Genomic DNA, 25,445 nt, shown 5'->3' on the forward strand with positions numbered 1-25,445 from the left:
CCGCCGCCTCCCCGCCTCCTTCGCCCGATCGCTCGCCAGCAGCCTCGAGCGCCCTCTCACAGCAGCCTCGGCCGCCCCGCCGGCGTCCGGGCCGCTCGAACCTGCTAGCGATGACCTAATCCCAGGCGGACCAATCAGCACGCTCGCCTCAGCCCGACCCCCCTGCCTCCCGGGGACACCCGGCCCTTCCGCGGCCTCGACCCAATCAGCGGGGTGCGGAGGCGGGGCCTGGGCCGGGGGCGGGCCCACGCCACCGCCTAGGTCCGCAACACAGGCTCCGCCCCCTCCCGCCCGCGCGGTGTTGCAGACCCGGTGCGGAAGGGGTGATCGCTGCGATGCGCCGACGCTTCCCACTCCCGATCTTGCGGACCTGCTGCGGCCGGGATCCGAACCGAAGGTGCTGCTTCTGCAGGTCTGGGAAGCGGAGGACCCTCAATGTGCCTAGCATGAAACGGGGCTGCAGTTCCCCCTGAACCCGCCCTGCAGGGCTGGGCAATCGAGCTTTCACTCGAAATGCAGCTCCCTAGCCTGGGAGAACCTCGAGCGCAGCGGACCACCATGTCCACCCTTTTCACCCGCTCCGCATTCCAGTCAAGCAGAAAATGTTTGTATTTTTAAATTACCAGTTCTTCTTGCCCGCAATCTTCCCGCCCCCTCATGGCCACTCCTGCTCAAAACCCGCCCACGGCTGCCCCCCCCGGCCAAAGGCTCTAACATCCTTACGAGAATTTCAGCTGCCTGTTGTTTTCCTGTTGGGCATCTAGCACAATTTTACATAATTACCTCCTGCCTGTCGTCCTTTGATACCCTGTGAGCTTCACGAGGGCACAGACCACTGCAGTTTTCTTGTGCGCTGCTGCATTCCTGCTACCTAGGCCAGTGGCTTGCATTTGGTTAACAGATACTGAGAGCTTACCATGTGCTACATGTGCCATTCGTGCTCCGGTGACTGACAAATGTGGACTAAATTAAATCTTTCCCCACCTCCCACCCCCAGTGCGCTGCCCTGTCCTCCCTCTGTTCCACTACTGGAATTCATTCAGGCAGCTCACTTAACTGCACTGGTCAGGCTGGATCCCACAGTGTCTAGTGCTAAATTGGGAACTCCTAGAGCATAGGGACTGTCCCTGAATAAATTTTTGTGTGTCCAGGAGCTAGGAGCCTTTCAGTTAAGGTTTTTTTGTTTTTTTTTTTTTTTTTTTTTGGTTTGTTCTTTTTTTTTTTTTTAATAGATCTGCTATGTGCAGGCATTAAACTAGATGCTACCGATACTAATGAATAGCACAGAATGGACTTAATTGCTGCTAGTGGATGGGAGAGACAGGAGAAGAGCATTAGGGCTGCCTGGTGAGACAGGAGAAGGCCTGGGTGCTTAAAAACATGGGGAAAAGGTTGCCAACTCTGGGGCCAGAAGAGGCATCTACGTTGAGAAATCAATTGCCTGGTTTATTGAATACATAAATGAATGAGTGAGTATGATCTGTTTGCTGCTGTATCTACAAATTTAGACTTGAGAGCAGGCCCAAACAGCTGTGGGACAGATAATTAAAATCCTGAAAATAGTTGCTCCTCAATTGCCAAGAATGAGAAAGATCTGCTTAATACCGTATCTTGAGCACTTAAAAGGTAGGTTCTCTATTGATACATAACAAATCACACCAAAACTTAATAGTCTAAAACAACAACAATCTTTTTATATTCTCTCCTGGTCTCTGTGGAAGAGCTTAACTCGGTAGTTCCAGCTTAGGAGTCTCTCCTGTGTTCCAGTCAGTGACAGGTGCTGGAGCAGGGGTGGTTAGCTGAGCATCTCCCTCTTCTTGGGTGGGCCCGAGGCTTCTCTGCTGTGTGCCCTACTTTGGGCTTCCTCCTTGCATGGCAGCTTCAGGACTCTACTGTGAATGCCCCATCTCACAAGGCAAAAGCTGCACCACCGTTTATGGCTTAACCTTAGAAGTCACAAATTTCTTCATTAGCTACAAGCAAGTCACAATCCCACGCAGATGCAAAGAGAAGGGAATTAGACTGTACCTCTAGGTGGGGAAGTGACAAGAACGGGAGATACTGTTGCAGCCATGTCTGGAAAATACTGTAAAAAAACAGTGGGCCTGGCACATGATACTCAATCAGTGTTGAATGAATGAAACAAACGGGGGGGGGGGGGGCACAATGATTCATATTCTTCCATTGCAGAATATTGGGGCAATTGTGTATAAAGTAAAATAAATGTATTAATAATAACATTGGCTATCATCTGTGCCAGACATAAAGTAGAGCTAAATTACTTACATGCATTTAATCCCTACCAGGTAATATTGGTACCATGATAATACCCACTTTTCAAATGAGAAATTGAGGCCCATAATTGGAACTTAAGCCAGGTTACTTAGCTAAGAAGTGTGTGTGACACATACATATATGCCCATTTACAAATATGTGTGGATAACATTTCATTTCTTATTAATTTAACCCAGAATTTCCATAAACACTTCCCACACTTCAGGCAACACTATCAGAAAAAGAGAATCAGAATGCAGTAGTATCAAGGACAGAAACTGGCACATGGAAGGTGCAGTTATCTCTCACGTCCTCGAAAATAAACTCCATGAGGTAGAGGTTTTGTGTTGTCTGCTGCTACAGCCCCAGCTCTTAGAATAGCAACAGGTACTTAAGAGGTGCACAATGCCAACAGGAGGGACTCAAGTTTAATAAGGAAGAAACAGCACCTCATGTGACAACATAGCTATGAATGCAGATAAAACAAAAATCACTTTCAAACAAAATAGAGAAATAATTTAGGCCAAATAATTTGACCCAATTTCCTTGGAATATGTCTCAATTCCTTCAAATTAGTCAAACACTAAATCTAAATGGTTCTACTTTCAGTAACACAATATACATTGTAAATCCATATTATCTCTGACTTCAGTTGTCCAGTTAATTTTACATCTGCCACACAATGACCTTCCATTTGTAGAAAACTGGAAAGCATTCTCATTTCTCATAATGCTATCTCTGACCCACATACGCAGAGGTGAGCATGGTTCCTGAACACAAACTGAAGAACAGGGCTGGTCCATGATGAAGGTTCTTAGGCCCTCATGTAACTAAGGACCAGAAATAGATGTAGCCTCAGGAGACTTGGATGATGATGTGAGCACCAGACTTCTCTCTCCACCCCACAAGCTGACCTTCCTCTATGGTGCTCTCTGCTCCTCCAAACTTATATCCAGCAATATTAGCAGTAACAGAAGTGTTTTCTCCCCAAGAATTACAGCAGAAATTACAAGACTGAAGCCATAGGTTAAATAGCCCTGCTCCTAAAACATCAAGCACTGGGGAGGAGTTGTTTCCCCCAAAGGACAAACTCCTGTTGACAGGAAAAGAGGGAATTAATGCTAAATAGGCAGAAGCAATAATAAGCAGTATGTCTGACCAGTTAGTTCCCGAACGCCCTCAAAATGAATGCTCCTTCTGCTATATTTCCATGGTTTTGTAATTCTAGTTAGCACATACTCTTTCTTTTTTATAGTCAATGCCATATGATGCTTTACACAGTGACTTCGCCTTTGTATTATTACTGGATAAGGCATCCATTTTCCATTTTTAAAATGACAATTTGGGGATGATGTTGTAAATAAATTCTATATCACAATCGTGGTGATGGTTACACAGGTGTCAACATTAGTCAAAATTTATGGGTGCATCTTATTGTGTCTAAGTTACAGCTCAATAAAGTTGCTTTTAAGAAGTAATAATGATGGTAGTGATAGTAATGATACTTATTGAGCTTTATCTCTGTAGTAGGATCTGTGTTAAGTTTTTTATTACATTTCCAGCCTTTACTAAAATTTGGGAAATAGGTACTGTTAACCATCCCTATTTTACGGATAAAGTAACTAAGGATTAGAGAAGTAAGGTGCCTAAGGTTAGCAGTAGAATTAAGCTAAGAATTCAAATCTATCTGTCTTAAATAACTATCTGCCTATACGATATCTATAAGAAAGAGATTTTATATATCTAAAAAATTAATAATAGCCAAGCCTAAAATTGGAGTAAGATCACCCAAATGGGGATGCCGGGGTGGCTCAGTGGTTGAGCATCTGCCTTCAGCTTGGTCGTGATCCCAGAGTCCTGGGATCAAGTCCCACATTGGGATCTCTGTGAGGAGTCTGCTTATCCTTCTGCCTATGTCTCTGCCTCTCTCTCTGTGTCTCTCATGAATAAATAAATTTTATTAAAAAAAAAAAGATAATCCATGAATGAAAGGGGAGGTATCTCACCCTGAAATGTATGTTTTTTTCCCAGGACCATTTGCTGGTATGCCCCCAGTATATCAGTAACTATACAAGCCTCTAATATGTTTTGGCTTTAAATCCAACGCCCTAAAATAATAATAATGATAATAATAAATAAATAATAAATAAATAAATAAATAAATCCAACGCCCTACCATTAGTGTAAAAGCAACTGACTGAAAGACATGAAATCCTCATTTTCCTTGAAAGAAGAAAGAGTAATCTATCCCTCTAAATCCAATGGTTTGTGGTTCTGTGGGGGAGGTGGCAGCACTTAATTAACATTCCTTGGCTCAAGAAATTAATGAAATTCATATTACTTGTAGTATACAGGTCTGTTTTATATGTTATCCACATTTTTCATCCCTGCTACTTTTTAATGTAATGTCCTTTCCTTACTCATTTGTTGAGAAAGTACCTACATATTATCATTTACTGCATACCAGATACTCTCCTAAACACTTTACAAAAAATAGTTCAGTTAATGTCTTCAGAACCCCATTATCATCTTATCTCCATTTTATAGTGAGGAAACTGAAAATGACAAACCTAAAGTCATAATCACTGAGCAGCAGAGCTGAGATTCTTTTTTTTTTTTTTTTTTTTTTAGAGCTGAGATTCTAACCCCAGACTAGCCTAATTCCAGACTTAGGCTATGTTACTAATAGAACCCCCAAGTGCGCAGCTAAAGAATTCAGTTCTGGGATCCCTGGGTGACACAGCGGTTGGGCGCCCGCCTTTGGCCCAGGGCGCGATCCTGGAGACCCGGAATCGAATCCCACGTCGGGCTCCCGGTGCATGGAGCCTGCTTCTCCCTCTGCCTGTGTCTCTGCCTCTCTCTCTCTCTCTCTCTCTGTGTGTGTGTGTGTGTGTGTGACTATCATAAATAAAAGTTTAAAAAAATTAAAAAAAAAAGAATTCAGTTCCTCAGATTTCTATACAGCTACTGCTGGCCATGTGGCATTTTTCTGGCCATTAAGCTATAACTAGAAATCTATTGGGTGGGACTCCAGGATCACACCCCGGGGCTGAAGGCGGCGCTAAACCGCTGAGCCACCCGGGCTGCCCAAGATTTTGTTTTTTTGATAAGGGGACAGCTGACACACACTTTTTGCCCACCTTCCCTCCCTATTCTTTTCTTTTCTTTTTTAATTTTTATTTATTTATGATAGTTACAGAGAGAGAGAGAGAGAGGCAGAGACATAGGCAGAGGGAGAAACAGGCTCCATGCACCGGGAGCCCGACGTGGGACTCGATCCCGGGTCTCCAGGATCCACGTCCTGGGCCAAAGGCAGGCACCAAATTGCTGGGCCACCCCGGGATCCCCCCTCCCTATTCTTTTCATCTAGAATATGGATATAATGCATCAAGGAGCAGCATTCATCTTGCAACCATGAGGATGAATACCACATGCCAGGTGCCTTGGTGATATCTGTGAGCCACAACACCCAGCCCTAGAATGCCCACCTACCAACTACTCATCACATGAAGGGGAAAAAACAAGCTATGTAGGCCCTATTAATGGAGTTTTCTGTTACTCAAAGCCAGATACAACCCTAAATGATATGATGATCTAATCACAAAACCTATTGTTTCACCTCCTCTTGAATTCTGGTCATCCACATTAATACATGGTTTTTAGGGAGTTTCCAAAATGGAAAATCATTAGTTTTAAAGATGGTTTCCTAAACATTTAAAGATAATATCTACATTTACAGGAATGTATACTAAATGAAGAAAGATATTTAAGAAAAATTATAATCCATCAATCAAAATAAGTTTGTTCAAAACTGAGCTGAAACCAGAAAACTGTCAAAGACCATTTCAATTACAGACCCAGGATGATCTGGGTCAGTGAAAATAACTGGTCTATTTATCCTAATTGTTGCTGCTAAAATGACCAAGTAAATTAGCTTACTTCAGTAACCTATACTCCACACACAAGCAGTCCTGTGCACCTTGCTCTCTTTCTTGCCTCCAGATCCTTCATGTACATTTGTATAAGCTTGAAATGCACATTAGCATGTTAGAGGTCCTGAGATGTCCTGCAGTAAAAAAAAAAAATCCTGTGAGATTGTTGTAAAACTGTATTTCTCATTTTCCCTTGAGCACAGAATCCTGTTTTCCCCCACTCTGTCCCCCATGCTCTATGAGATGCACTTAGGAAATGAACAATATCATAGACACCAAGAATAGGGACACAGAAGAGAAAAGGGTCATTGCTGGTCTTTTGGTTGCTATTTCAGTTGTTGCAAAATAGAAAGTCTGTCATTGGGAATTAAAAACTTTCTAAAGTAACTGGAAAATGATCACTATCCAACCTCAAATCCTTAATGGGTAAGTTTTCTCCTCTGGGGATCCATGCTCCTTAGATGACTCTAGTTTTGAAGCGATGCTGTGGTTTTTAGTGGGTGCCTAAGGAAGGTGGCACTTGTGGGGTAGCGGAGGGCAGTATTTCCGTAGAGAAATTATTCTTGCCATCACTTCCTTCTAAGGAGCAGCCAGTATGAAACATCAGTACTAAAATGGGTTATCTTGCATCTAAATGCAGGGCAAAGAGGATATAATATCTGTGGGATCTACAAGAGTAGAAGTTGGCAGATTTATTTTATTTACTTCCACTTCCCTTTCTAGTTCATTTCTGGAATTTCCCATAACTACATTTGTATTACCCGGCACTGTCTGCAGAAAAATTTGACTTCTAAAATTAGTGGCTGTAATACTCTCGAGCTGAAGAGTTGCACCACTAAAACACTAACATTTTCCAATTTAAAAACTAGATATTTCCTAAGTTTGTTTTGCCTGCAAAGTGACAATGCCAACCAAGCCCTGTGCTCCCAAAGCTGATCTGATGACCTTTGCCAGCCCAGGAAGAAGTTTTCTCTGATCCATCAGGAAATGAGAAAAACAGTGAGGATGCAATGAGTTTTCCATAACATGCATTCCATTTGAGGCAGTGCTTTTTGAGATTATGTTCTTCCTATAAATTTGGTATTAATACACTAATTTTTTATATTAACATGCATACTATTTTTCTTAAAGTAAATGATGATAAGCGAAGGTAGTAGCTGTATTTAAAAAATCCTTTGGCATAATTTAACTTTGGAAGTCCTGTGTCCCTCCAACTTTGTTTCTTGTTTTTTTGTTTTGTTTTGTTTTTTTGTTTTGTTTTGTTTTGTTTTTGTTTTTTTTTTGTTTTTTTGTTTTTTAAAGTAATCTCTACACCCAATGTAGGGCTCAAACTCACGACCCCAAGATCAAGAGTGGCATACTCCACTAACTAAGCTGGCCAGGCTCCCTGTTTGTTTTATTTGAGTTTAGACATGGCTCCTTGAGCCCAGGGAACTTGTGCGTCTTGTTCGATACTATGTCCCTGTGACCTGTAGAATGCCTAGCAGCAGTGGGCAATCAATACAGTGTCCCAGATGTTAAAAGATAAACTGAGGTACATTAAGCTTTTTGAGAGTTTATCTGAGCAAACTTCAATCCAAATAAGCAGCACCAAACAATGATTGGGAGTGCTGCCCTGAAAGGAGCTAAGGGCAAAGTTTTTATAGAGAAGACTTGGAAGCAAAGCCATTATTTGGTTATAGCTTAAGTGGTTGCTAATGTGGGAAAGCCTGGGTGGCTGTTTGTGATTGGTCATTCTTCAGTTTCATTTTTCTCGGATTCAAGAGCACTGAGTCCTGCTTAGATTTTGGTTTGCTTACTAGGCTATCAAGGCATTAGAACAACCTCAGTTGGCCTCCTTGCTTTATTATTTCAACACTAACCCGAAGATCAGCAGACTTTTTCTAGAAAGGGTTTCCAGGCTTTCTGGACCATTCAGGCTCTGTTGCACTTCTTCAACCCTGATGTTGTGCCAGGAAACCAGCCATAGACAATACATAAATGAATGAATATGGTGGCTGTGTTCCAAAAAGCTTTATGGACCCTGAAATCTCAATTTCATGTAATTTTCAAGTGTCACAAACTATTCTTTTAATTTTCTTTTCCAGCCATTTAAAAATATAATACCCAATCTTAGTTAATAAGCCATACAAAAACAAGTAGTAGGCTAGATTTGGCCCACAAGCCATAGCTTGCTGACCCCGGACTAACCAAATGAAAGAAAGGAAAAGCAATTCAAATCTATTTCTTTAGCCTATTGTTAGTGATGAGTATTATAAATGACAGTGAGGAAACATTTTGCAACTAAAAATGATCAGGTAATATATTCATGAGTATAAAAAATAGTAGATATATGTACTAAATTGATTTAAAAGATTCAATTTCCTACTGTTTCCCAAAGAGAACAAATGAGGAGGAGTCCCACGGAACGCCAACCAACTACCTTTGAACTGGGCTATTCATGGACTCACAGAACCATGTAGTTTTAGACCTAACAGAGATTATGGAAAATCTCCAATTCAATCACATTGTCTTAAACACAAGGAAACTGAATACCAGGGAAGAAAGATACTTCCTCAAAGTCACTTATTTAAAGAATGAAAATAATCTAATAAGGATAGAACCCTTCTGAAGGCAGAATAAAAAATAAAGTTGTGTGATGAAAAAAAGCATCAGTTTCCATCCATAGGTTCAAATACCGGATTTGATGCAATGACTTTGAATCTCGAGCAAGTTACTTAACTATCTGAGTTTCAACGCCTTCATCTTTAGAAGACTGACAATAAGTAATTATCACAGAGAGTTATAGTTAGGAACCAGTGAAGTAATATACCTAGTACTTGGCAGGTGTAATAAATGCTCAATAAATTATAACTTGTATTACTATTATATGAACTTTTAAAAACCTCAGAATGTACCATGCTTGCTAAAAACATCTTGAAATTATAGTTTTTAAAGTGAGCTAAGGGAGTTTTAGTGGCTCAGTGGCTCAGTGGTTGAGCATCTGCTTTTGGCTCAGGGCATGATCCTGGGGTCCTGGGATGGAGCCCCACATCAGGCTCCCCGCAGGGATCCTGCTTCTCCATCTGCCTTTGTCTCTGCTTCTCTCTCTGGGTCTCTCATGAATAAATAAATAAAATCTTTTTTTAAAATCTTAAAAAAAATAAAGTGAGCTAAGAAATGAAAGCCAAATATTTGATGTTTTAACAAAAAATATTTTTATCTTTATTAGTTGAAATATTTCCCTGAATTTCTATTTATAGCCTTCCTGAAAGACAATAAGTGCTTGTTTTAAAACTGAAATCACAAAGTAATCTCACTTTTACTTTAGGATGGAGGGGGTTTTTTGTTTCTTTTTTAGCATGGAATTTGATTAACAGGTCACTGAAACACCCCAAAGATCATTCAACTATGAGAAGCCCTACCCTTGTGAATCTGTATTTAAATTTCTTTTTTTTCTTTTTTTGAATACTTTTTATTCATTCATGAGTCACAGAGAGAGAGGCAGAGACACAGGCAGAGGGAGAAGCAGGCTCCATGCAGGGAGCCCGACATGGGACTCGATCCCGGTCTCCAGGATCACGCCCTGAGCTGAAGACGGTGCTAACCCGCTGAGCCACTCAGGCTGCCCCTGTATTTAAACTTCTTAGCTAAGAATAATTTGGTGAAGATGAAGGATGCAGGGATGCCTGGGTGGCTCAGTAGTTGAGCACCGGCCTTCGGTCCAGGGCATGATCCTGAAGTCCTGGGATCAAGTCCACATAGGGCTCCCTGCAGGAGCCTGCTTCTCCTTCTGCCTGGTCTCTGTGTCTCTCATGAATAAATAAAATCTTAAAAAAAAAAAGATAAAGCATGCAGTAGTTAAAAGACATAGTTAAGAATGCTCTCATATCATCTTTTTTTTATTTTTTTTTATTTTTTTATCATCTTTTTTTTTTTTAACCTGTATTTATTTAAGTAGTCTCCATGCACAACGTGGGACTCGAACTCGAACTGGAGATCAAGAATCACACGCTCCCCCTACCAAGCCAGCCAGGCACCCTTCATCTTTTATAAAATAATGCCAAAAGCAACATCTCAAGCATTAAACAGACGTGAGTTTTAACCACAGCTCTGCTGCTTGCTGGCTGTATGACCACAGTTAATATCTCTAAGTCTCAGGCATTTTAAGTATAAAATGAGAATGACAATGGCACCTACCTCACAGGCTGTTGTAAAAATTAAATGGTAGCATGCACATAAAACGCTTACATAGACCAATGTCTGCACTGTATTAAATGTTCAAAAACAAGTAAAGCAGTAACTAAGTAAATAAAGCTAAATAAAGCAGTAACTGGCCACGTTGTTGGAAGATGAACTCAAATAAATTCCATTTTTATGATCTTTTGTCTCTTCTGGTGGATATGAGATGAAACTGTGAAAAAAACTGATTTTTCAGAGTTACAGTGTGAACCAGAATGGGAATGGTGCTTGAAGCTAGAACTGGTTATAGGTTTTCTCCATTGTTCCACTAAACCAGAAGGAAACCAAGAGCCTTAGGGGTTTCTAGGAACTAGGAACACAGGTTCACTTCAGGACTCTAAAAAAAGAAAAAGATTTTGCTGGTTACTTTGGAGATAGTCGGATCTCATCTTCAAGAAGCTTTCTGGCCCTCCCAATTGAAAACAGCCCACTCTCTTAGTCTCCACTGTTACTCTGTATCTCAGACCCTAAATTGTTTTCGTCAGTGCATACATAACAATTTTAAGTTACTTGTTTGTTTAATGACCATCCCCCACACACATTACCTCTCCCTTCTCCCTACCTCCTCCCCACTCCACTAGAATGTAAGCTCCCTGTTGGCAAGGACAGAGCTGGGACCATGGTTGGTCATGGCTCTCTCCTCTGTGCCTAGAACAGCACCTGCACATTGTAAAAACCCAGTAACTGTCTGGTGAGTGAATAAATGAATGAATGAATGACTTTATGAATGGGCAGCCCTGGTAAAAGCTTCAGGCTTTCCTTAGAAGCATAGAAAGGAAGGGGAACTGATCTTGTGGCTGCCACAAGAGGAAAAGAAAACTAGTAAAATTGTGACCACATAGATCTAGTACTGAAGTTCTGGACCACAACGGCTCAGAATTTCTAGGGAAGGGAACACAGGGAGTGTGTAATACCTGGGTAACTCCAGGTCAAAGGAGTTACACACATACACACACATACACACACACATACACACACATACACACACAAAGAGAAATACAGTTCCCAGAGACTAGGGTACATCAGCATTTGCTAGGTTGTTTGCCATTTCAGGCACAATAATCTTTCTTCACTTGGCCTCTGGGTTATCTCCCACTCATTGCCCTTGGGTCGCCCTTCTCACAGGTCCCTCTTCCTCAGTTTCCTTGGCTCACTCCTCCTCATTCTCCCATCCTCTGAACACTGGACTTTCCCAGGTTAGTTGTAAAATCTCTACTCACACACACTTCCTAGATTACTCCACCTGCCTCAGGGCCACAAGGACCATCTGCATGCTAACAAACATCGAATACCTACCCTGTTTTAACCTCTCCTCTGAACTCCAGACAGGCACACACAGCTTGGCTGCTCAACACTCGACCTGTATACCTAATAAGCAACTCAAACTTAGAAAGGGACTGGGACTGAATTATGTATTTTTTCAAATCTGCCCCTCCCAATGACAAATCCAACTCCACAGGTGCTCAGGTCAAAAACCCTACAAGCATGATTTTCCTCCCTCTACTAAGCTACCTCCAATTACTGCCAAACTCTGTCAGCTGAGTCTTCAGTATGACCCCCCCCATAATCTGAATATATACATGTGATATATGTATATCATATCTTCTTTATCCATTCATCTATGGACAGACATTTGGGTTGCTTCCATAATTTGGCTACTATAAATAATGCTGCAATAAACATAGCACATGAAATCTTTTGAATTAGTGTTTTATATATTGTTTAGGTAAATACTCAGTAGTGGAATTACTGGATTAAACAGTAGTTCTATTTTTAATTTTGTGAGGAAACTTCATGCTATTTTCCACAGTGGCTGCACCAGTTTATATTCCCACAACAGTGCATGAGGGTTCCTTTTTCTCCACATCCTCACCAACGCCTGTTGCTTCTTATTAGTCACTTTTCTGATCCCATAGTATCAGACCAGCATATATTTTAGGGTCGTTAAGCAATTGCTTTTGGTGCCTAGAGTCAGTCTTTTTTTTTTTTTTAGATTTTATTTATTTATTTATGACAGAGAGAGAGAGAGAGAGAGAGAGAGAGAGAGAGAGAGAGAGAGAGGCAGAGGGAGAAGCAGGCTCCATGCAGGGAGCCTGACGTGGGACTTGATTCCAGGTCTCCAGGGTCACACCCCAGGCTGAAGGCCGCGCTAAACCACTGGGCCACCGGGGCTGCCCTAGAGTCAGTCTTTTGAGCAAAAATGTAAATAAGATTACCTCCAAGTTTCTGCCAGTAACCCTTTATCCCAGTCTTGAACAACAATCCCCTCTGGTTTCAGTATCGTAGGGTATACCTTTCCATACCATGAAAGCTACCAAAGCTAAAACATATGTTCCACATAAGAGGAAACAAAGACCTTCAACAAACACCTGTGAAATTCAACTAGGTTTCAGGTGCTAGTGAGGCTCTGGGGAGTCAAGATGAACAGGACATGTCCACATCTTCGAGGAACTCACAAAGGAGTCCAGGTGATGGCAAGAGGACAAGATCTTCACAGTGCAATGACAGAGGGATGCCCAGTGTACTGCAGGGACCAAGTAGAGGATACCCAGCACAGCCTAAAGAGGGTCAGCCAGACTCCCTAGAGGGACTGGCACCTCAGCTGAAGCTTACATAGAGGACTACAAATGAACATACACAGTGGGTCATATACCAGCATGTAGAATGTAAGCAAAGCCGTGGTGGCATGAATCTGCATGCTGTGTGCAGGAAACCACAGACATTTGAGGCAAGTTACTCTGAAGGTAAGGCTGGAAAGGAAAGCAGAGAGCAGGAAAACTTTATTGAATGTAATCAAGGAGTATAATCTTTGTTCAGCAGGAAACAGCCACTGAAGCAGGAGAGCATGGGTGCTATAAGGACATGTTTGGAGGCAGGCCGACTGTCAGGAAGCTGTGGTAGCATCTAAGGAGAAGGTGATACGGGTCTGGATTAGGCAGGAGGAATGGAGATGGGGGAGAAAGGCAGATTTAAGAAACGGTGAGGCAGGAGACACCTGGGTGGCTTGGCAGTTGAGCATCTGCCTTCGGACCAGGGCATGATCCCGGGTCCGGGGATCAAGTCCCACGTCGGGCTCCCTGCAGGAGCCTGCTTCTCCCTCTGCCTCTGCCTCTTTCTGTGTCTCTCATGGATAATTAAGAAGAAAAGAAAAGAGAAAAGAAAAGAAAGAAGTGGAACTTGATGTGAAAGAGACCAAAAGGAGGAGGCAAGGATAAACTTATGGTTTCTCTTCTTGAGTCTATTACCAAGTACAAGCAGTAACATCAGGCAAGAAGATTTCATTTCAGGTGCACTGAACTTGAAACTTTAAAGGAAAAGCATTCATTCATTTATCCATAATTTAAGAGCTACTTACAAAATACCCCTACGTGAATATAGGAGTGTGTAAATGTGAAGAGAAAAGTCTGGACTTCAGAGATTGGGTGTCATTAGCACACGGATGATCTGGAGTTTAACCCACAACGACGGTTGATACAGTACTTGGTCCAAAGGACACTGTCCGTGGGTACCTGCTGGAAAGAACTGAATGAAGATTTACTCTGTAAGAAGAGCAGAGCTGGGAATGAACAGGACACTCCAGGAAATACCAATGGTTCAGGCTTGGGTAAAGGATACAGAAACAAAGTAGTCAGAAGTATGGAGGACTAGAAGGGTGCAGTATCATGAAAATAAAGTGAGATAGGAACCAAGTACACACACATTATCAGGTATTAGAAAGGCTTTTTTATTCTGAGCCTTCTTCCGTTTTTGTTTTTTTTTTAAGATTTTATTTATTTATTCATGAGACACAGAGAGAGCGAGAGAGAGGCAGAGACACGGACAGAGGGAGAAGCAGGCTCCATGCAGGGAGCCCGATGTAGTACTTGATCCTGGGACTCCAGGATCACATCCTGGGCCGAAGGCAGGCACCAAACCGCTGAGCCACCCAGGGATCCCCCTTCTCCCATGTTAAAATTTCTTCAGGAATTATTCCTGAGTAGAAAGTAGAATGGACCTCTAGATAAATCTAGACTAAAAAAAAAAAAAAAAAATAGGGGCACCTGGATGGCTCAGTGGTTGAGGGTCTGCCTTCAGCTCCGGTCATGATCACGAGGTCCTGGGATAGAGTCCCACATCAGGCTCCCTGCAAGGAGCCTGATTCTCCCTCTACCTCTGTCTCTGCTTCTCTCTGTGTTTATGTCTCTCATGAATAAATAAATAAAATCTTAAAAAAAAGAGACTTTTGTCAGCTTGCAATTCAAAGGTTATTTGGGCAATAGTTGCATTTCTGGTCACCAAATTTAATTACCAAGTTTGTGCTATTCTGTGATTTTTGCTTTAAATCAGTTTGAATACTTTTTTTCTCATGGACTATGATTATTTTCTATTCTCAGTGTTAATTTTCTACTGGTGATTTAAACCAGAAGATGTAACTTTGTCACTGTGAAAGCAATTGAATGTCCAGGACCTGGTGGCATCATTTACTTAGTACTACATTCATCTACTGGTGAGAGAGGTGGTGGCTTCTGGTCAATGCCATGTGAGTGTGATGATTACTGGCTGTAGACATCTAATTTTTGTTTGCTTTTTGTTTTGTTTGGGCCTTTGCCTACCCAGCATCCATAACCCATCCTTAGGATAATGGTGTCTGAGTTTGTCTTGGGAAACCATTTCTTCCCCATTTCTAGTCCAGGTGATTTGGGTAGAGTGACTATACTGGGCTTCAAGGGGAAGGCATATGACCCAGGGTGAGATCAATAAAGCACTGTGATGCCCTTGGCTCATGACTGGTTCATGGCCTGGCACATGACCCGATCAGAGGCAATAAGGTAGAATTCTTGGACTTGTTAGATCAACCAGGCCAAAGGCACTCTGTTGAACTTGAAGCTGGGTAGATCAATATGGATATATACCAGGAGCTAACGTGAGCCACCATATAATGGGGGAGCCTGTCTGAGAATGAAACTGATATAGAAGAAAGAAGAGGTGAAATATGAAGAGAGATAGAGACTGGCAAATACTGAAGACACTGTGAACCTAGATCTGACTGTGCCTGAAGCTAGCTAGTATACTGTTGTATTTCTTAGTTATATGAACCAATCAATTCTCTTTGAAGCTTTAGTCACACTTTGTTAGTTTTCCCACCGTTTACACCCAAAAAGACCAAATAAGTTACATAATTGCATCATTATTTTTTCTGCTTTATCCACTAACAGAGAATCAACTGCCTTAAGTCATAGAAACTCCCTTAGCCCAACTAGCCTACGAATTGCAACCCACACTGTGCTCAGCATTTGTAGGTCAGCCTTTCTGTTTTCGTCACCTTTTGTGTCAGCCTCATTCTCTGTTTCTCCTCTCTCTGTTCCAACTCTTGGTTCCTCACCTGATTTCACAGAACCTACATCATTCTATGGTTCTATGGTGTAAGGTCCACTAGGCTGTGATCCTCACTGCTTCCCATGGACACCTCCTGTTTATTGTGTTCACCTCCAGAGGGCTCTTTCCACCCTAGCAATCTGCCTGTTTTAATAACTAGAGGAAGGACTGGAGGACTGGATGGCAGCCACTTCTACCCCGAAGCTTGGAAAGCCCGGTGCTCAATTGTTGGGCTCTGGCCACCACCTAATGCCACCAGTACACTCTGTTCAAGCTCAAGCCTTCTTGGCCTGAAATGCCGTACCTGCTCCTGCTTTTTCCTCCCTCCCCTCTGAGGACAAGTTTAGCCTGATGTTATCCCCAATCTGTCATCTCTGTCATTGCTGTGCCACCCAGGACCTTTGCTATTTCCCCTCAGGGAGCTCTGGGGTGTTTGTGAAATCATACCTTGTTGGTCCAGAGGAATCCAGCTTTCAGACACGATTGCACAAGCACAGTGATGACACTCTCTCTCCTCAAATAGGTCGTTTAAGGTTGTTTCCCCCCTTTCCTGCCTCCAAACAGGCAAAGTAAGTCATTCAAATCTGCCAAGAGAGGGAAATAGTTACCTTCAGAAGTATACAAAAGAATCTTTCCTTCAGCTTTTCCCTGAAACACTGGGAAATAACAGACAGATCAACACTTGTAAGGATGGACGATCTCCTTCCTCTGCTCTTACTACATTTCTCTCATCAATGAGTATAAACCGAGTAGCCTCTTAAGCTCTTGTCATGCCCCAGAAAACTGACCTGTAATCATTTAACCTGAATACAACAAATCTTTAATGAGCAACTACTATGTGCCAGGCACTGGGCTAAGGAAAGGGCATACAGAGGAGAATCATACAGGCAAGATCCCAGCTTCATTTATATTCTATTGCAGTGAGGGTAGAAAAGAGGCAGCAAATAAATGTATGAACAATAAATGTACAAGATTTCAGACAGTGAGAAGTACTATCAAGGAAATGTAAGCAAACAATTTTAGAAAGAGTTATCAGAGGAGGTTATTCTACAGAAGTGATATTAGAGTTAAAACCCAACTGAATAGGGACACCTGGGTGGCTCAGTGATTGGATGTCTGTCTTTGGCTCAGGGCATGATCCCAGGCTCCTGGGATCAAGTTCCACATTGGGCTCCATGGAGGGAGCCTGCTTCTCCCTCTGCCAGTGTCTCTGCCTCTCTCTCTCTCTCTCTCTCTCTCTCTCTCTCTGTTTTTCATGAATAAATAATCTTTAAAAAGGAAAAAAAAACAACTGAAGAGAAGGTACAAACCATGTGAAGTCCATAAAAAGAGTATTCTGGACAGAGGGTCAGTACACGCAAATGCCCTGGGCTTGGAGCAAGCTTGATGTGTTAGGTTAGGGGCCAGTAAGATATGGCCCAGGGACCAATCTGGCCTGTCTTCTTTTTTTATATAGCTTAAAAAGCAAGAATGGCTTTTATATTTTTAAATGGTTGGGGGAAAAAAACAAAATAATATTTCATGACATGAAAATTATGTGAAATTCAAATTTCAGTGACCATAAACAAAATTTTTATTGGAAAGCAGCCATGCTCACTCATTTATATATTTTCCATGGCTGGTTTCATGCATCATTGGCAGAGGCTGTGTGGCCTATAAAATCCAAACTATTTACTATCTGGATATTTGTGGGAAAAGTTGACAGATCCTTGTATTAGAGGAACAGGAAGAAATATCTTCCCAGGTAGAAAGAAACTTGAATTTAATTTAACTTGAATATTTAACTTGAATAATTTAACTTAATTATTTAGAATCCTTTTGCCTGTAAGTAACAGAAATTGACTTCAGTAATGTGGAGAATTAAAGGTAGCCATAAACTCTTTGGTACTTTCCCATCAAGAGGTGGAATGTACGCCATCTCCTCTTCAATCTGGGTAGCATTTACACTGCTTCAACCGATAGAATATGGCAGAAGTGCTTCTGCGCCAGTCCAGGCTTGGGCCTGAAGAGACTGGCAGCTTCCACTTCTTGCCTCTTAGGACTTTCTCTGAGAACCCTGAGCCCCATCTAAGAAGCCTGGCTACCTTGAGATGGCCATCCTGGAGAGGCCACATAGACATGCTCTGGATGAAGTTCCCAGCTGAGCCTAGGCATCTAGCCATCACCACCAAGATGCCAAATATGTGAGAGAAGCCATGTTGGACTCTTCAGATCAGTCCATTAGCCAGCTGAATACCACCGAGTGAGTTCAGCTGATGCTACACAAAAAAGAATCACCTGAGCCCTGCTTGACTTTTGGCCCACAAAATTGTGAAATATTACAAAACAGATGCTGTTTTATGCCTCTATGTCTTGGGATAATTATTTCATAGCAATAAACAACCAGAACTAATAACAGAAAATTTTACTGTCCTACATAAAAAGTTCAGAGATAGATCAGTGTCCATGCACACTATATCCTCATACTGCTTTTCCACAATTCCTTTGGCTTTGCTCTCTGCTTTGGGTTGGTTTCACCATCAGGATAGTAGCAAGGTGGCTGCAGTAGTTCCAGGAGTCTCATTCAAACCTGATAGTGTCCACAGTCAGAAGAAAGAATGTTCTCAGAAGAGAGAATATATGTAGGCTGTCAGTATCTACCCTGGAATTAGGGATGGAGTCTCCTCCTCAAGGTTACAGGGGAGGAATGAACACCTGGTCAAAACTAGCAGAAGGAAGATAAGAAGAAAGTAGGGAGGAAGTAGGCAAATGGATATTGGGTCAGCAACCCATCGTGTTCAAAGTACCTTTCTTCCTACAATCATTCATCCATTCATTTAGAATACTTTATGTTGAACCATATGAATATGCTTTTTAAAAATAAGTCAAACAAGAGATACCTGGCTGTCTCAGAGATTGAGTGTCTGCCTTTGGCCCAGGGTATGATCCTGGAGTCCCGGGATCGAGTCCCACATCGGGCTCCTTGCATGGAGCCTGCTTCTCTCTGCCTAGGTCTCTGCGTCTCTATCTCTCTGTGTCTCTCATGAATAAATAAATAAATGAATAAATAAATAAATAAAAATAAGTCAAACAAAAAAAGTCAAACATGGTCAAATTTCAAATGGCTATTATTAATATTCATTAGGCCTTTATACAGTAGCAGGTATGGTGCTAGACACTAGGGCCACCACGATTAAATGATACTAAGATAAAAGAAAGGAAAGAGAAGGACCTTAGATATAATCTAAGAGCTATATAGAACCCAGTCAAAATGGAAATGGATAGCCCCTTGTTCAAAAATTATTAAGAATTTCAAGACAGCAGGGGATCTGGGCAGCTCAGTTGGTTAAGCATCTGCCTTTGGCTCAGGTTGGGATCCCATCCATAGTCTTAGAATCGAGCCCTAAATCAGGCTCTCTGCTCAGCAGGAAGTATGCTTCTCCCTCTCCCTCTTCCTCTGCCCCTCCCCTCTACTCATGCTCTCTATTTTTGCTCTCTTTCTCAAATAAATAAAATCTTAAAAAAATTTCAAGATGGCAATAACACAGTATTAAACCAAACATGCAGTCCTTCACAGCACAGGGCTCTCTGGGATTACACAGGGTGCATGCCCATGAAGCTGACCCTGGGAACGAACAGCTGTCCACAAGAAAGGACAGCAGGGGCCTAGGTTAAAGGGGGTCCAGGAGCCCTCCATGAGGAGACGGTGTCTACATGAGGACCAAAGAATGATTAAGGAGTGGCCAGGTGAAGAACCAGAAGGAACATAGCTCCCCAGCAGAAGAGTAGTGTTCTTCCTCACTCTAGGTTGGCTGAGAGACTTAGAGTGGCCTGTCTTCTTCAGTTGTGTTGAGACAAAAAGATAAAGGTAACAGATACCTTCCCTGTCTGTGCCAGCTCAAGCCTGTTTCCCAATCCTTTTCTGTGTTCCAGATCTTAGCACTTGGGTAATCTACCCATATAATCTGATCCTTCCCCTCCAGCACTAGAGATATGAGGAGAGCCCTAGAGGGGCCCTGTTCCCTGCAGAGCTCAATTGTAAGTGCTTCCTAGGACAACAGTCCAAGCTTCCTGATCCACTTGGCCCAGGCTTGTCATGAACAGGGAAGAGTTCTCCCTATCCTCACATGGGCTAACTGCAAACCGTAAAGACCTCAAAAGAATTTTGTCACCAAACCTGAATCTTTTCCCTAAAAGTACCCTAACTCATTTTTAGTTCTACAATGTTCTTTTTCTATATCAGATCCTATGGATATTTGATGTTAGTGGGCCTCCCAAGTGGGTTGTAAATAGAATCAGATGAGAAGCTTATTAAAAATACAGATGCCTGAGCCTCATGCCAAACCCAACTCCTCTATTTTTAACAAGTTCCACAGGTAATTCAGAAGCTCTGCCAGTCTCTGAACCATCGCTTCAGCAAGCTGGAAAAAATGAGGAAATAATTTCTATTTGGCTGTAGGAGTCCAAAGGTTCATTTCTGTCATTAAATGTGACCCCTGTAGCCAAGCTATAGTATTTCCCCTGACCCCCCGGGGATGCGCTCCACGACCCCCAGTGATACCTAAAACCACAGATAGTATTGAAATCTATGTATGTTTTTTCTATGTTTTTATATATATTTATAATCTATGATAAAATTTAACTTATAAATTAAGCACAATAAGACACAAACAACAAAAATAAAATAGAACAATTATAACAATTGACTGTAATAAAAGTTATGTGAGTGTGGTCTCTCATCATCTCTCAAAACATGGTGTTGTACCAGATTCATCCTTCATCTCGTGATGATGTGAGGTGAGAAAAAGCCTGTGTGTAAGATGAAGTGAGGTGAATGACACAGGCATTGCAACATAGCATTAGGCTACTAGTGACCTTCTGACATTAAATCAGAAGGAGGTTCATCTGCTTATGGACCGTGATTGTCCACTGGTAACTGAAACTGTGGTAAAGTGGGACTACTGTACCTTAAGTCAGTACCTCAATTTCGCCAGCAAATAATCTCCCCAGTACATCTTTACCCTGGACGCTCTCCAAAGTGTAAAACTCTAGTTACCTTCCCATTAATCTAGTCTCCCCTTCTAGGGGCAGCACCTCAGTCTCCCCAGGCAGCTAACCACCCCTCTCCTACAGTAGGTAGGCTTGGAAGGAATGTTAGTCAAGGTGCTCTGAGGCACCTTAGCTGACCAGTGGACCCAAGAGCCACGTTTGGCTAAATAGATTTTCTCTCTCAGGAAATTAAATCTTGAGACGAGTGAAATAGAGACCAAAAGTAAATGAGGTTGATTCATCTGGTACAAGTGACAGCAAAAATCTGTCTGTTGGTTCCTGTTCCCAAAGTAATCCTGGTTCCTGTGCTTTCTGAAACCTGGTTTGCCAAGCTTTTTCTTGGGATTTGCCAGCAACCCCACTGCCCATTTCTTTTGAGTAAGCGAGCCAGAATTGGTTCTGTTGCTTGCCACCAAAGAATCCTAACAGATTCTTAGAACTGAAGTCTTTGATAGCATTCTATATGATAATGATGTCAGAGCTTCCACTCTTATGAAGCCGTTATGAATGACACTCTTATAATTAAAGTGGCCATTCTACATGAAGAGTTTATTTTAATAATGACATCTTTGTTCCAGGAATAATAGACAGTGAAAAAATTCCTCAAAAGGATAAGGGATTATTCACTGTCCTACCAAAATATCTTAAATAGAAACAGGCTTTGGGTAAATACTTTTGATCTAAATGAGGTTCATTGTCCTAGACCTTAGGGAAGGAAAGGACAAGAGAAAAAAGAAAAAGGAAAGGCATTTGGTTTCAGTTTAAAGAAGCCTCCCTTCAGCTTCATCTTACCCTTCTTACAAATTTAAGACAAGGCCTACTCTTGAAGTATTTAAGAGAGGGCTGGAAGTTGCATCTGAACATGTACTTGAAGGGGTGACTACTGCAGAGGAAACAGCTTCAGGGATTGAACATCTTCCTCTCAACAGCCTCGACCTTATTTCTACCCACATCTCACTGTGACAGTTACTACAAGCTTTGGTCTTTGCTGGCATCTTCGTTATTATGATTCTAGCTAGCAGTTACCCAGTCCTTCCCATGAACCAGGCATGCTGCTGGGTGCTACTCATTTAATCTTTACAATGGTCCTTCCAGGTTAGTATTATCATCATCCTCATTTTACAGAGGGAGAAACTGAGCGCAGTATGGTTAAGGCATAGGGTTAATGATTGAAGGAATCCATCACTTACTGCTGGTGTGTTCCCATCAGTTTCAAAGACTTCCTGCCACTGTGCCCTGTCACCTTGGGTGGAAAGTGCCTGATAGTCCACGTTGAATGTGGCACTGCATCTCAAAGAAAATGGCAACTGGACTCCCTGTTCATGTCATGTTCTGTTTTCCTGAATAAATTATAAGATCCTTGAAGACAGGAACTATGCTTTGTCTACCACAGTATCACTAGCTCACGTTTGGTACAGAGGAGGCAGTCAAAAAATGCTCGTATAATCAATGACTATCTTGTAGGGTCCTCAGACCCTAGGAAAAAGGAGTATTAGTATCAAGAGGCCGCTTCTCGGGAAATAGAAAATCCAGGTTACCCCTAGAGAATCAAGCCAACTTAAAAGTTTGGCCAAGCTTTTAAACAGAACAGATGATTCTGAATTTGGGGTCCTGGGCAGTGCTTTCTTTTCCAGAAAAGCTATTCCCTCTTCGAGACACAGTCATGCTTTGGCTTAAGTTTGAGGAGAGTAAGTTTCTAAAAATCTGACAGGGAAAGTATAAGCTAAAAGGCTGACATACCAGTCATACTTTTTCCAGGGCTAGCTGCCTAACAAAATGCCCAAATCTAGCTATAATGTGCTCCACTGAGGACTGGGAGCTCTCAGAATGAGAGCTGATCTTTGATGGATATAAGATCCACTATGTATCCTTGGGCAAATTCCTTTTGTGCCTGAACTGTGAAAACAACCAAATAGCAACATATACAACCAATCAAAATTTCCTGCCAAGTCTATGGGGTTCCCTTAGTGGAGTTTCATTTATTCACTGATACTAGTTCAGAGTCTGTCCTTCAGGTTCAAGCAAACCTGGAATCAGGCTTTGGCTGTGCCAAGTACTAGCAATGTGACCTTGTGCAGAACAGTGTAAGCTGTGATCTCACAGCCTCAGTGGTCTTGCCTATTGTTGGGAGAATGGCATTATACCATAATGTCATTATGCATATGGAATGCTTAACGTGGTGCCGGCACATGATAAGCAGGCAGTAAATGGTGGCTTAATGATATCTCTGCTGGCTTCACTTAGACATTTCATGCAAACCAGTCTAACAGCCCAATGCGTTCTTGGTGATTTAAGTGGCAGGTGTGATCTAAAGTCATCCTTTAACCATGTAGAATACTTTCTCAACTTCTAAATTATAAGCAGAATTAATTAGGAATAAGACAATGAAGCTACATAGATTTATCATTATGTTTCTGTCCTGAGCTCTTCCCTGGAGAAGGTTTAATAAATCTACTTTTCTTACTAGATCTATTATAATCTATTATCCTTACTGAGCTGATTATAACCTATTACATTTGCTAAATCTATTATTGTTACAAAGATCATTTTAACCATTTGTCAAGGAAAAGCAACATTGCCATTATACATATCTTGACTGTCTTGTTGCCCAAACTTTCTGTTCCTATTTTAAGACTTAATTGTAAGGTATGGAACAGGTTTGGCTTTGAACACAGTGAGCAGATGAAACATTACTGCTTTCTCAAAAGAGACTCTTAGCAGCCATTCAAATATCCTCATCCTGCTTCCTTTTCATTAGATCACTGGTCAGTCCCCTACAGTTGCAATCCAAATGATTTCAAAGGTTCAAAACACCCCTTAAATCGCAATGCCTATATGCAGAACCATTGAGAGGGAGAAATGCTAACAAACTGAGAAGAGTACTCTTTGCTGAAGTTAGGTGCAGCTACAGGAATGGGAGCTACTGGAAGGTGGGCAGTAGTCTCTACGAATCAGAATGATTTTACGTGTCCCCCTTCTTCCTGCTAGGGACAGACAACACTGATCTGTATTGTGATCTGTATGTAATGTGAGCAAAATAGTCTGTTGTTGTTTTAAGCCACTGAGATTCTAGGGCTCTTGGTTTCCACAGCATAATCTAGCCTATATTGCCTGATACAGAAAAGGTACAAATGCAGTTGACTGTGTAACAGACACACTCACGAAGCCATGCCTACTAAATCCTCTCATCTTGGTCAACAATTTCCAGAAGCTAGCAGTTTAGTGGTTTAGAGAAATGAAGCTCTGAATTGCAGTCAACATTAGAATAGTTTTAGCAGACTAGTGCAAAGATTCAAAGCAATAGTCTTCTACACCATTTTGAGGGTGACATTCATGAGCCCCAAATCTGTATTTCCAGCTGGACTTCTCATCTGTAAATGGACTAATCCACTGACATCCTGCAGAAAATCCAGAACCAGCTGTCTCCTCCTCATCCTCAGGCACTTCCCAGGTGAAGTGGAGAGCTGGTGCCGACCTCAAATTGAAGACACATTGGGATATGCCATCCACCCAAGGAGCCTTCATGATCAAAGGAGTTTATTATCTGTCCCTCAAGTCTCCATGGAAGGAGGGCTCAGAGTTAATGCCAGTCTTGTACATGTCATAAAGAATATTCCTACTTTTTTAAATGTTATTTATTTATTCATGAGAGACAGAGAGAGGCAATCACATAGGCAGAGGGAGAAGCACTCCCCCAAGGTGGGAATCTACCCAAGAACCCTGGGATCATGACCTGAGCCAAAGGGTGACCATTAAGCCACCCAGGTGCCCCAATATTACTATTTTAAAAACCACATGTGCTCCAGATCTGACTAGCAATAACAATGATGATCATTTGTTGAGTGCTTTCTAGGTGGCACCAGGACGTGAACACTTCACATTGCTCATTTTATTTAGTTCTCCTAACTCGACTAGGTGGAAACTAGTAGCTCTTGTTCTATAAATGAAAAAACAAACAAACAAACAAACAAACAAAAACCCAAAGCTTAGTACAGTCCAATAACTTGCTTAAGGTCAGCCAGCCCAGAAACAGAAGAAATTATGCCAACCTGGGAGCTGTTCTCTTATACAGGGCACACTTGACCCCCTCTCCTGGCCATAGTGTTATGTCTCCCAACACCTGCACCCAAGATCTAAAACTCTGGAGTAGGGATGCCTGGGTGGTTCAACGGTTGGGTATCTGCCTATGGCTCAGGACATGATCCTGGGTCAGGGGATCAAGTCCCACATTGGGCTTTCTGCATGGAGCCTATTTCTCCCTCTGCCTGTGTCTCTCTCTCTCTCTCTCTGTCTTGCATGAATAAATAAATAAAATCTTAAACCAACCAATCAATCAAACTGGAGTTTTCCTTGTCTTCCTTGTGTTGCCAGTGACCTGATGATCTCATTTCTGGTCTCAAACCAACATTGCTGTAGTATATTCCCCAGGAGAACGAGGCCCTCAACACCTGCTTGGTTTCTTCCTGCCTTCACAGAGGGGAGTCTGAGAACCCAAAGGAAAAACAAAACAAGTGATCCACAGGGAAAGAAAGAAAAAAAAAAAAAAAAGGACGGAGAGAAGTTATTTTCCTCTTTGATAACTATGTGTGACTAACTAGCAACTGAGGACAAGGAAACTGATCTGCGGCCTCTTAA

At 42.0% G+C, this 25,445-nt stretch overlaps 1 long non-coding RNA gene across 1 annotated transcript in view; it reads right to left on the reverse strand.

Annotated features, from left to right (window-relative positions):
* Nucleotides 1-10,279: 10,279 nt before the first annotated feature.
* Nucleotides 10,280-25,445, reverse strand: part of LOC129514195 (uncharacterized) — a 37,453-nt gene continuing 22,287 nt past the window's right edge. Inside the window, exons 3-5 of the long non-coding RNA XR_008665357.1 lie at nt 16,230-16,366; nt 13,783-13,936; nt 10,280-10,764 (exon numbers count right to left, since the gene is read on the reverse strand). This is a non-coding gene — a long non-coding RNA (uncharacterized LOC129514195). The remainder of the gene's footprint in view (nt 10,765-13,782; nt 13,937-16,229; nt 16,367-25,445) is intronic.

The sequence above is a fragment of the Nyctereutes procyonoides genome, unplaced genomic scaffold, assembly GCF_905146905.1.
Source record: "Nyctereutes procyonoides isolate TBG_1078 unplaced genomic scaffold, NYPRO_anot_genome, whole genome shotgun sequence".
NCBI lineage: Eukaryota > Metazoa > Chordata > Mammalia > Carnivora > Canidae > Nyctereutes > Nyctereutes procyonoides.